Source organism: Mixophyes fleayi, chromosome 4 (assembly GCF_038048845.1).
Source record: "Mixophyes fleayi isolate aMixFle1 chromosome 4, aMixFle1.hap1, whole genome shotgun sequence".
Lineage (NCBI taxonomy): Eukaryota > Metazoa > Chordata > Amphibia > Anura > Limnodynastidae > Mixophyes > Mixophyes fleayi.
Window position 1 is genome coordinate 319,098,453 of NC_134405.1, and position 12,789 is coordinate 319,111,241.

The 12,789-nt window shown below is 41.7% G+C and overlaps 1 protein-coding gene across 3 annotated transcripts in view; it reads right to left on the reverse strand.

Moving 5' to 3' along the window:
• IL12B (interleukin 12B) overlaps window positions 1-7,697 on the reverse strand; it is a 63,593-nt gene extending 55,896 nt beyond the window's left edge. For all 3 annotated transcript variants that reach the window (XM_075210167.1, XM_075210168.1, XM_075210169.1), the window contains exon 1: window positions 7,641-7,697. The gene's annotated coding sequence lies outside the window, so the exon portion shown is untranslated. The remainder of the gene's footprint in view (window positions 1-7,640) is intronic.
• Window positions 7,698-12,789: the final 5,092 nt, after the last annotated feature.

Sequence of the window (12,789 nt, forward strand, 5' to 3'; positions counted from 1 at the left end):
CTATAACAGGAGAGTGTAACATTAACCTTGGAGGGGTGTCCAATATGTCCTGTACCTCATGTGCAACCTTCTCGGGTATATCTAGGAACACACCATCTGAAGTACAGTATATGACACATCCCATTTTACATAACAAGTCTCTCCCTAGCAAGTTAGTAGGAGCCGCTGCAGCCAAGAGAAACGAATGCTTAGTATGCAGAGGCCCGATAGTAACTTCGGCGGGTTTAGTTAGAGGATAATGTAACACTTTTCCCGTCACCCCCATAGCTGGAATAGTTTTGCTGGTCACCTGTAGATTGAAAGGAGAGGTTATCACAGATCGGGCCGCCCCTGTATCTACAAGAAAAGTTTGTTTCCTGCCAGCTATGTCAACTATCATTGTTGGTTCTTCACTCTGACTCTCAGTTAACCTCACTGGCTGTAGACTACAGGTATGACCTGACCCCTAGCGCTGACTATTGATTTCCCGCGCAGCATTTGCTGCCGTAATATGCGCGGGTAGATGTGAGTCTTCTAGTCTATGTGAATCCTTTCTTGGAGGATATCTATGTGACCCACCCCTATGTGTATTGAGTCTTTCTTTATTACAATCTCTCTTGTAATGTCCTTCCTCGTTACAGTTGAAACACCTGATCACTTTAGGTTTCCTGTTATATGGGTTGTATGCTGGTGGTCGTGTATGCACCCCTTCTAGAGCCTGTATACTTACCGTCATTAACCTATCACTTTTCTCTTCCCTTTTTCTAAAAAGGTTCTTGTCATGCTCCACAGCAGACTCCCTAAGGAAGTCTACCGTGACGCCTCTCCAATTAGGTAATGTGGTTTGTACTCTCGTCTTTAAATTTTCCCTAAGGCCATCCATCAGTACCCCTACAGCTACCTCTCTGTGATGTGGGTCCTCACTTATGTTGGATATCCCAGTAAATCGTGCAATCGCTGTTATAGCTCTAGCAAAGTAATCTGAGGCAGTTTCACTATCCTTTTGTTTAATGGTGAAAATCTTACTCCAATTTACTACTACTGGAAAACAGATGGCTAAGTGTTTGACAATTTGTTCTATATTCCGTTGGTTAATCTCATCAGTCAGGGTGTCATCTTCCTCCAACAAACAATCTCCAATAAATTTTTGTATGTTAGTATTGGGAGGAAGACACGCCCTCAACACTACCCGCCAATCCTTACTGGTTGGTTCATGAGCATTCCCTAAGTCTTTAACAAATTTCTGACATTTAGCTAACTCTTTTCTAGGATCTGGGAATTCAGTCATAATGGAACGTAATTCTGATCTAGTCCAGGGACAATGCATTGTAACATTTCTTAAAGGAACTACACCATCCTTATCTGGTTTCCCATTGGGAACTGATATTGTGCGGACCGGGAACACACCCTCTGGTACACTAACTTCAGGGGACGCTACAGGATTTACAGGCCCTAGATTTAGAACACTTTCACTCCTAGTGATCACGCTACTCTCACCTATCTCAGCCATTTTCTCATACTTGCGCTGAGCCTCTAGTACATTAACAGCATGGGCAATGGCCGAAATCACAGTGGGTTCATCTTCGTTTTCAGATACACTTGATTGAAACTGATTTAAAACAGGGTACAACTTAGTAATTTTTCTATTTTCAGTTTTAACAACGGCTGTACTTACCCCTCCCGCCACATAAGGTGGCGGGGGCGCGCTTGCGCTGAGTTCGCCACGCTTCTCAATGGTTACATCCGCCTTGCGCGCGCTTTTCGCCACGCCTATTTCCGGTTTGCATTCGCTGCTCTGCAACGTGTTACCTTCCATTTGCCACAATTTTAAACAATCATTATGTCTATTTCTCTTTTTCGTTGACTTGATCAACCATATTCTATCTTTTACAGTATTCAGTACCTCTGCATTAAAACTCCCTATTGTTGGGAAAGGCCTATCACAAGCTTTGGTCATCCCGACCCACGTGTCACAATACACAGTTGCATATGCACCATACTTCTTACACATGAGAAACCTCGCTGAACCAATAGGGCCTTCCTTAGGCAGTACACTGACCATCTCTAGCGTATGCTTAGCACCCATGTTGAACAATATACCTTCTACCCGGAACACAGACACACCGCAATGCTCTGTTCCTTCCGGCCAAATGTGGAACACAGACACACCGCAATGCTCTGTTCTTTCCACCTAATAATTTCAACTCTGTTGCTATACTCACCGCTAGAGATCTATAATCCTCGGTGAACGTATTTCCTTTAGCCGCGCTCACTCGCTTTTCCCTAATACAGAAATATCACTGTGGGCCCCAAGGGCTATCAGCTCCTCGATACCCTGGCTAAACCACAAAATCTGCTGAGTTTATTATCGCTGGGAGCGCAAAGTCGATACAATCAACCTGCCTTTCCAGTATAATTCCTCCTAGCTGCTTCACCAATTCGCACTAACGGTGCGACCGGATCGCACTGCCTACCAATACTAATTATTAGCAAACCTTGCGATCTATTGGTAGCGCTTTGCGAAAACCCAGTTTTCGCATTCGGTATACCTGCCCTGTATACCGTCCTTCAGTTGGGCAATCCGCCTCGTCAGACAGCAACTGAGCACCTCAACAATAAAACAGTGTATCTACGTTACAACATCACACACTATACACCTTTTCTGCGCAGAAAATCAAAAGTTCCCAACAATAGTAATAATGTCTCAGAGGCTTTCACAAGTAATTATACTATGCATGTATAATAACTATCAACACGATTGTTTAACCACGTGGCAAGTTTACCGGAAGTTCGCGTACGCACAGCAGGAAGTACACATACGCTAAACAATGCAATACAATTAAAACGCACAATGACAGAAAAAAGAAACAGTTTTCTCTTTTGTCCCTAGGTTCTAGTTAGCGTGCCCTAGATAATGCAAAACGGACATTCGGTTTCGCAACACAGAGTAAAATTCAGGTTTTGAACACCATGCGTTCTTACCCGTTTATGACGCGTCTCCACCCTTTGTTGAGGAACCGAAATCCGTTGGTCTTGCGTATCATCGGCAACGAAACCTCCAAAGCTCACGAGCCCCCAAATTGTAATGTGCGTATCGTCGCTAACCAATAACGATTGTCGAACCTCGATTTGTGTTTCCAACGCACAAAGATTTATTCGCAATAAGTGGAAAAAATATGCTCAAGCGATGTAATAGTAAATACAGCCGTTACTTAACGCAGGCGCTCTGGATCCAGTGCAGTCATTCAATCCTGAAGTCTGGGGACAAGAAGTCTGCACTCTGGATCACAAGCTGCTGCTTATATACACAATCAAGTACAGTAATACAATGAAGATGGTATGGCTTGCATCTATTGGTCCGGGTCTCAGGAATGTCCAAGGGGTCGTCAATCATTGGTTGGTTCATCCTAAGGAATCCAAAGGAGGGGGTCATCTCTGCAGGGGGTATGCTCTGCTCTTCCCGCCAGAATTCCTTACTCTTAAGTAGTTCATAATTCCCTATCATTCATAACTTGCGTATGCACTCTGCGATTCCCTCGCAGAGCGCACCAAACAGTAGGATATGTAACAAGGTTCATTATGATACCACTCATGATGTTATTCCTTTAACCCGTTCTGTGTATTTCACTAATATGCATGTAACTCTGATATAACATATAAATACTACTATATTTCGACATAACTGACTATGTGTTGCAACTACCAATAATGTGTACTATTTTATAAGTATGCGTGTTTGTGCAAATGTATGGTAAAAGACCAATTACTGTTGCTGCCACGTGTAGTGGATGCGTACGCCCTTTCACGCCGTAGCGTGCCCTTGTACGTCATAGCGTACCGTACGCATCTTTTCAGACAAAGACAACCAAGTTTGCTAGACTTTAATTGAAATGACTTTATCCAATTTGCTGACTTCGACAGAGCAGATTATAGGGGAAGGGTGTCTTCGCTGTTTGTTTGAAAGGTGTCTACTTTAATAGGAGAGATGAGTGCATCAATGGATGATTGGTGCCCTTGAGAAATTCCCAGGGTGCTATACTGTCAGAGATCCCTACCGTTAACCAGAGGGAGCTGATTGGAGGACAGTCGAGTAAAGCGCTAGTCATGTCCTCCATCATCTGATCATGCCATTCCATTGGGCCTACCACGCCTCTTTGGAGCTGTATTATTTTGCAGCCCCGGGAAACCCAGTCACCAGGTAGGTAGAATTATTTACTCTAAGACTTACTGATTTTCATCCAAAACTTTATTCTACGTTTTGGGTGGAGTTATGCTTTGAGCTAAATTTTTTTAGGCATTCCTTTTGCAAATGTGCTATATTACTATTATTGTAGATTTTCTATATAAAGTTCTTTTTATTTAATTAGAACAGAAATTCTTTAGAAAAAATGGTAAATGTGCCATTGATAAAACCTTTTGAAGATACTATCAAGGGAAGAGCAGTTTTTCAGTGATCAAGCCTAAAGTGACCAGCTGGTGACTTCACACATACAGTAGACTTACTAGACATAGACTCACCCTATTCTTGAAGACGTCACCGATGGTCATAGCACGGAGAAGCCTATTTAACAAGGATCTAGGTAGCATGAGTACTGCAGCAATCCTTCTTCATCTCCGGATGGTGATAGCAGAAGAAACTGAATTAAAAAATGCTTTATTCGTAGAATACATTTTCTTTTCAATGGCAAAAAGTTTTTTACATTTTTGTTTTATTTGTTTTTAAATATTTTAATCTACTTTTTATTTTATTTTTTTAATTTTTTTATTTTTTTTAATTAGTGGAACTGAAAGTCATATAGAAAAGGGCCGCGCATGTGCACATCCCTTCAGACTGGCCCAGCGAAGCGCTAACTCTTATCGCTCCGGGCCAGTAACACCCAACCAGCTGAGTATCGCGACTAGAGTTTAATAATAAATTATGATGGTTTTCTATGGCGTTGATAAGAAAAAAATAAATAAGAGCAATCACTAAGGCACAATGAAGTCATGCACAGTATCCTTTACAACTAAAGCAGAATAATAAATGAACATACTAGGACATAAAAAGCTAATACAGAAGTTTATCCTATAAGAGTGCTTTCAAGTGTAATAACTAGTGTTTCCATGACTAATAACGTTTCATATGGAACATATTTATTGCAGGAGGTTGCCACCGAGCGTTCAGAATCATTCTAGGCATTTACAGTGCTTATATGCAACCCTTTCATGAGGGAATACATGGTTTATTAAATTGGTCCCAGAAGTTAAGGTGAGAAGACCATACTTACCTACTTTTGACACCAGCCGTCCGGGAGGGGGTCCATCGAGGGGGCGTGGCCACGCGCGATGTGCCGTTAGGCCCCGCCCCTGTCAATCTTAGGAGATTCTGGCCAATCGTAGCAGGGATGGCACATTTAGCCCCGCCCCCACCATTTACAACAACGGGGAGATGCTGGATCCGGGATTTTTGCCTACTCTCTCAGGAGTCTGGGAGAACTCCCAAAAATTCGGGAGTCCCCCGGATATTCCGGGAGAGTAGGCAACTATGGAGAAGACATGGAGCCACGGCATGGGCATCTCAAAGTTAATTGTTTTTCTGTTGAATCTCTGGGTGTGTATATACTGGGCACTCGGAGAACCCCTAAAATAAAATATATTCCATTTTTATTGATACACATTAAAATAATGTCATTATATTCAATGATAGAACAAATTAGCGAAATATTAAAAAGAAGGAATAGTAATATGAGCCAGAAATTCAAACTGATAAAACTAGCAGAAAGAACTGCTAGAGCGCACCTCACAGCTCATATAATATATAGTTATAATGAAATCTACCTAGTTGGTATAAATATATGACATCTTCCTATTGCCTCTGATTTACAGATAGTGTCCAAACTTAGAGCTCAATTCAAGGATAAATGAAATAAGTAAATAGTAGTGTGGTTTATATAAACCCTTCAAAATCTGATTCATATTATTATACTTTATAGTTCAATGCCTGTGAGCAGTGCATCCATATAATATGAACGAGTGCACACTAAAAAGCCGATGGAAACTCTGTGTTAGACGGACCTGAGATTAACAATGTCGATCCTGTTATAGTGGAGTGAATCACAGTCAGTTTATTTGCCATCCTCAGTAAGAATTATAGTGTAAAATCCTAACACGGAAAATATATGGTCCCACGTTTCAGTATTTAGCTTCACTAGATTCCCAAGTCCCTTGATATAAAATATGGTAGCATAAATAAATAAGAGCGAGGCATATAATGAACGAGCTAGAGGCGCGTGTACAGCCGACACGCGTTTCGCTAATAAGAACTTTGTCAAGGCCTTCACATATGACATAAAATATATAATTTTAATGTATATCAATAAAAATGTAATATATTTTATTTTAGGGGTTCTCCGAGTGCCCCATATATATACACACCCACTGCTCCTAGGTTCGGACATTAAGCTATTTTGATTATTAAGCACACATTAAGAATATAATAACATCTAATCTACAATTGTAATCTGCTATCTAGGAGGCGAGGACCTACCTGGTGCGGTATATGCTCTGTCTATAGTGTATCTCTGGTTTGAGCTACAGGGCTAGTCTAATTCCAGAGTACTAGTGATGACATGCTATAACATGTGTTTGCAAAAAGGAGCAACTGTAAAAACGTATTTTATGCTCAGTAGACATTCATCCAATAAATGTTTTTCATGGGGAAAAAAAGTAACTTTTTTTTTTAAAACTGCTTTGTCATTAATGCCTATATTATTAACAGGTGACGTTAATTGAATAGTTTTTTTTTCTGGGCGTTCTTTTACGAATTTATATTCAACATAGGTTTTGGACACATCCTACAGTGTTTTGTGTAGTGGCACTGAGCAGACTTACCCCCGTATTCATCAGCGCACGTATCTTCATATCCGTTCCTTGTTGAATTCGGGCGTGTTCAGACCCGAATTACTGAAACAATGCTCACTATGTGTGCTTGATGAATCAGGCCGTATGTGTAGATGTGAAATAGTAGAAATGTTTTTGAATACAGGATTTTGTTTGAAGTTTTAAATGTTTGCATAGACATCGGATTAACTGGGATGAAATAATGTACATTATGTAAGGTGTGAACACAATAAAATCAATTTGGAACTATTTGCAAACTGCTGATGTAATCTCTGTTCTAAGGAAACTCCTAAATTATTAGCACAGGTTCCATCAGGCACAATTTGTTCCCTAATATTTAATCTGTGATTTAAAATGTGGGCAGGAATTTGGGAAGTTTAACAGCTGGGGCTTTTGTATTAAAATTTCCTTAATTACAATTATGACAACGCACATAGTACACAATGTTATCTCGTTCCTGCAGCCTGGTCACAATGTGACAGCGTTAGGGGAAGTGAGAACTAAGAAACAAAGATTCTGCTTGTTCATCATCATCAGGTATGGGAACATGGTTATTGTACAGTAAGTACTACATGGAATAAGCTGGGCCTGTGTTATATGTACAGCTTTCTTAAAGGCGATGCCCTTCAAATTCGCTAGTACCATAGTTACTGTACGTGCCCACAGTGGAGGCAGTTTTTTTGTGGACTGAACCAGCTTTCAGCCCGCAGCAGCTACACTCAACACACAGAAGTGGTTCCTGATGCGGGTGACGGAGACTGGTGGTGGCAGCGGATACTCACCCACAGCTGGTGTGCAGCTGGCACTCACAGCCGGAGAGATTCTGGTGACAAAGTAACACCAGTGAACCCTAAGACATGTTGGTAAAAGCTCTGGAAACACAGAGGACAGAATAAACTATTACATTATAGAGTCTAATTATCCCATTTTATTATAGTATTTATATTACATGAGCATAGCTCACAACTGCCCTGATTTTTGTCGGGATATTATGGGGGGGGGGATTTTATGGGGGGAATCCAATTTGGCCAGGAATAATGCAGCACTAATAGTATTAATTCGGTAATTGTAACCCAGAGTTCTGCCGCAAGCAAAAATCAGCGTTAAAGATTACCGTACTAATAGTAATAATGCTATTACTGTATGAATGCTAATAGTGCGCAGTAACAAGGCCAATTGAATTCACCTGTATATGTTGGGAGGAATGCTTGAGTTTGGATTTTGAGAAGGCCATATGTGTGTGGAGTTTGTATGTTCCCTGTGCTTGCTTGGGTTTTTCTCTGGGTGTTCCAGTTTTGTCCCACAGTACAAACACATACTGATAGGTTAATTGGTTTCTGACAAAATTAACTATACTTATCGTGTGTGTGTTTGATACGGAATTAATATTGTAATCTCCGATCGGGCAGGTACTGATATGAATGATTGCATATACTCTATACAGTGCTGCACAGTATGATTGGTGCTATATAAATATTACATTATTTACTATTTTTATTACATTGATTTAAAAATGTACTTTCCCACATAAAGCATATTTTGCTACTTTTCCTAGCTTGCTATCGGGAGAGGTAGAGAAGAGGTAGGAAAAGAGGCGAAGAGGAGGTAGGAAAAGGGGCAGTGGGAGGTGTTGGGAGATCCAATTCATGCCACGAAGAGGGCGGGGCAACCAACACCATCAAGCCCCACCAACTCAATAATTAATAACACCCCACCGCTGCCACTCATTGATTGCTCTCTGGAAAAATCGCCTGCTCTCTCAAGAGGTCTCCGGGAGACCAGGCACCTCTGGTATAAAGTGCAGTGGGAAGATGTTCTGCACTATCTCTCCCGCTAAACAGGGCACTCTCTCCAAATGCGATTTCCCCACCCCTGTAATCTCTTTTAAATAATTACATCCTCTAACACTAAATCTAGTTTTTGCCCATGTGAATAACTGCAAGGAACGCCACGATTCTCCCAGCTCCACCCATCAGAAGATGCACAATGTTGCATCCATTTTTGCAAATGTCGCCATTTTGGTTCACAAATCCACCCACTTACTTGTATAAACAGGTGCATTCACACACAAATAGGCACACAATGTAACACAATGAAAAAAGGAATATCAGAATTTCTTGCATTCTTTAGCTTGTACCATTCTGCTCTGCAGGTTTCTACAGTAGGAATACCACTGTGGTGACAAATTTTGAATTATGCTGGTATTTTGTAACAAGGGCTAGATGATTGAATTGTATTCACAGGAATTTCTCTGCACTGGTTAAGTCAATGCATTCCACTGCAGATTCTTAGCCCACGTTTTGTAATATATATCTGGAAGATTGTCAAAAATGTAATTACAGGTTTGCATGGTGACGTGGTTTCAGTATAGGCATTGCTAGTTTAAAGAGACATCGCCATGCTGATATAATATAATTGGTAACATAGGTTTTGCAATTATGTGGTACATTTTTACACTTTTTTTTAAATGCACCAGTCAAAAAAAATCTTAATGTTTTTCCCAATTTAATGGTATATGAAAACTACATATAGTTTATATTTGCTGTTTTTCCATAACCGCTGTGTGTGTGTGTGTGTGTCTGCTGTGTTCTACTACATTGGACACAGCAGGATGCTTCCAATACCTATGTGGATTATAAATTCGCAAAAGAAAGCCTCAGAAAATAATTATTACCTGATAATAAAGACATTAATGTTAAAACATTAAAAAAAAGGTTTTTTTTTGTTATTCCCCCACCCCCCATGAAATACATTTATTAGAATGTTGTTAATGTCTACTGAGCATAAAATTAATTTTTACAGTTGCTTGTGATTACAAACACATGTTATAGCATGCATACGAGACTGTCATCACTAGTGATCAGGACTTAGACTAGCACTTTAGTTGGAGCAAGTGCTACGGCAGAAAAACAAGTAACTTTCAGACACACAGAGTTGGATACGGACGTGGCTGCGTGAGCTTCAGTTTGGCACGTCCCTACTGTATATTCACTACGGCAAAACACACCTTCCCTGCCCAGTTTACTCCCCGAAATCGTAGGCTGTAGTAAGTGTTCTTTGCATGCGCTGGCACACAGAACAGGACTGTGCCCAGGGTCTCTGGGCATGTGCACAGAGATTTTGCGTACGATACGCTCACAATTGGCAGATACGTGCCTTGATGATTCAGGCCCAGGGTGGTTACATTCCCACTCAGTCTCTTATACAGCACACAGACATCTAAGTGCCAAATGTGGGTGTAATTATTTTCTTATTTTCTTGATTGACTAGTAGTGCTTGGGAGGAGAATAAAAGGATGTTCTGTTGTTGTGGGCAGGGTGACTGATACCATATAGTTGGCCAGTGACTGGGCAGGAGGACTGTGTCTAGCCAGAGTTAGGGTCGCCTGGTGTCATCCTGACAAAAGAGTGCTGCATTATTTGTGATGTAAACAATAAAAACACAGTTATCCAAGTAAGAAGTTGTTGTGTTTGTCTCTGCCGGGTAAGTGTGTTTCTTCTCCCTTTTTCAGGAATATGCACTTATTTTCCCTTTCATACTCCGCCTGTTACTCCGCCTGACCTTATTAGTGTCACGGCAGGTAACTGAGCCCTAATTACTGGTATTTGCACTGCTAAACAAGGAGGCGTGGAGTCTAAACATGCACCTGGTCTTCGCCAGGGACCCCCGCAAGGGACTTTGGAGTTAGCTGCAGAGACACCAGTGAAGTAGTAGGGGAATGAGCGAGGTCAAGCAATCCGAGGTCAGGCCATGTGGGCAGAGTAGTACAATAGGGTCAGGCCGAAGCGTAGTCAGAAAGCCGAAGGTCAAACCAGGAAATCTGTAATGCCAGAAGGAGAACCAGAAAGTGAGGTCAGAAGAAGCCAGCCTGGAGCCGAGGAGTCAGTCAGAATGCTAGGAAGCACACAGGAATGCTGGAGCATAAGGGAACTTGATACTCTGGCGCCAGAGTCTCCATTAAATAGACAGAGCTGCATTCCCATTGGTGGCAGAGAATTAGCCGGCGGAACAGCTGATGCCGACAGTCAGCGTCCCATTGCCTAACAACAAGGACGCGCACCAACCGTGCATGAGCCCGCCAGCCAGTACCAGGAAGGAGTGATATGTCTCGTTGCTAGGCAATGGGACACACCGGAGTTGTCAGAGGAGAAGGCGTCCGTCCCTGGCAAAGAGTGAATGTGTGGGGACAGCACCTGACAATTAGCATGATGACACTCCATAGAACTACTTATTGTGGCATGTCCATGCCAGAACTGTCACTCATGTTCCGGTCTCACAGTGTCTCCTCCTCCTCCCTTACATCAAGGAAATTCCTCCACCAATCGCAAGAATGCTCTCTTCTTTCTAAGCCTGGTATTTATGTGTAGCAAGTTTAGGAAGTTGTGACTTTGCAGATGATTGGTGGAAGGACTTTCTTGCAGAGCGAGACACTGTGTGAAGCAGTGCAGGATAGCTACTTATACAAGATTTCATGGTCATGCTAATGAAAAGGTGCATTAAAATATAATCAATGTTCCCATATGTTACAATAACAAAATTTTATTGATGCAATCCCTTTAAATATGGCCTTCACGCCTACTCTCCGATTTCGGGAGATGCCTCTACAAAATAGATATATATATACAGGTGACTGGTAAAAAACTGGAAAGGCGCACCGTGCAAAGGATTAATGTCACCCAGTCCAACCTTTGTACCACTTTAGATCCTTTCATTAAATAAAACATTTCCATTTTCTCCTAAAATACTACTTGGTTTAGCCTCTGTTATGGTTTAATCGGGAGAGTGAGGGGACATTGGGCTGTCTGCATAACATGTGACTCTTTTGTGTGTTTGAAGTTTTCTTTTTTACATTGGGCAAACTGCACCTGTAATACACTTCTCTGCTAGGCATTAAATCCATTCATAAAGGTGTAGGGGAAGAAGCCAACTTAGAGCTGGTGCAGGATGAGAGCATCCCTATAAATGCACCCTCTCTACCCCTTTAGTTCTTTTCAGTAAACTCTCCTCAATATGTGCAAAACTATGTATACTTTGAAAAACTGCACTCAACTCCTCTCACTGGCTCATTTCCTATACTTTGACCTGCCTACATTCATACTACGTTATTTCAACATTTCCATTGATAATCCCACTGTCTCTTCTGCCACTAAACTTCTTTCACTTACTTCCTCCTTTTATCTCTCCCAGAGGACCTCATTTCCCACCCACTGTGATGGCCACTCCCTTGACCTTGTCTTCTTCCGCTACTGCTCCATCTCTAGTTTCTCCAATTTAGCCTTCCCACTCTCCGACCACAACCTCCTTCCCATCAGCCTCACCTTACCTCATGCCCTTCCCTCTGCACCCAAATACACATGTACACAATGACACCTAAGTACATTTAACACAATCCACTTCTCATTTTCACTAAAACAACTATTTTCTCCAATGACTGTATTGTCCTGCCCTAATCAGGCTGCCTCTTTCTATAACAAAACACTCACCCAGCCCTAGACAATGCAGCTCTAGCTACTAGATATAGTCTCCGACGATCCAAACCAGAACCATGGTACTACCTGGCGAAGTGCTCCCGCACTGCAGAGCTCCACTGGAGGAAATCTCATTCCTGTCCCAATTTCCTCCACTATGAATTCATCCTTTCATCTTACAGCACTGTCCTATTAATTGCCAAACAAACATTCTTCAAATCTCTAATATCCACCCAGTCTTCTAACCCACGTCGCCTCTTTGCCATCTTCAACTCACTTCTCTGCCCACCTGCACCTCCTCCTCCTTCCTCCCTCACTGCCCATGATTTTGCCACCTATTTCAAAGACAAAATTGACACCATTTGACAAGATTTTTCCTCATACCAAATTCCAATCACTCCACTCACTCTACCCACTTTTACCTACACTCCCCAAACCACCCTTGATTCATTCTCTCTAGTAA